We start from the raw sequence: 893 nt of genomic DNA, 5'->3' as shown, positions 1-893 counted from the left end.
CCAGCAGTTTTGCCAGGAGAGTACACTGAACAAAGGAGACAGGGTCATTTATAAGCTGAGGTGTTTACCTTACTGCTGTGGCTGGTTTTTATTGGCTGGAACAGGACCTCACATTTTGTATTCCTCGGGATTGGCTAGCAACTTGGAACTTTTTAAAAGAGGCAAAGGTAGAGGAGAACAAAGGAAGGAAGAAATACCTTGTGGAATGTGGAGAAAGATAAAAACACTTTTAAATAAGGAAGAGGAACAGGCTATGACCTAATGCTTCCTTGGACTAGTATAAGCATGCCAGGGCAAATATTTAGGCTAAATTGTGGGAGCTAAGAACATAAAGTACGTTTATTTTATTATAGCTAGCAGATATTTAAGAATGTTAGCACAGGTCTTTGAATAAATTTTGCTTTTAAGAGAGGTTACTATTTATTCCTAATTAGATGGGGAGGAAAGTCTTTGAGGAGGAACCTCTATTTTACTTTTTACAATGGCAAACAAGGTTATGTGGACTGGGCACCAGGTCACTGGTCCTGGTGTGTCCCCCTGCCCAGCCGCTGGCGCGCTGAACCTGTTGTTCCTCAGGCAAGCCCTCTGCATTTGCTGTTCACTCGGCCTGGAAGGCCCTTCCCTCAACCCACCCCATTCTTTAAAGATTATCTTGGAATCGGCTTTGCAAAAATTGTAACAGTGAGAAAATTACGGCAGCGGGAGAGATCTGATCTAGCTAACCCCTATTTTGCTTTTAGCCTTCAAGCTGCCCTTAATTATTCCTGGGCTTGGGCCAGTCAGTGTAACTTTGGGAGATATTTAGTTTATAGTTTAAATGATAATAACCCTTCCCCAAAAGCCAACCGCCTTTGTAAAGCTAATAAGAAATCACCAGGGTAGAAGGATAAAGG

Source organism: Papio anubis, chromosome 5 (assembly GCF_008728515.1).
Source record: "Papio anubis isolate 15944 chromosome 5, Panubis1.0, whole genome shotgun sequence".
Taxonomy (NCBI): domain Eukaryota; kingdom Metazoa; phylum Chordata; class Mammalia; order Primates; family Cercopithecidae; genus Papio; species Papio anubis.
Note: the sequence above shows the minus strand (reverse complement) of the source record.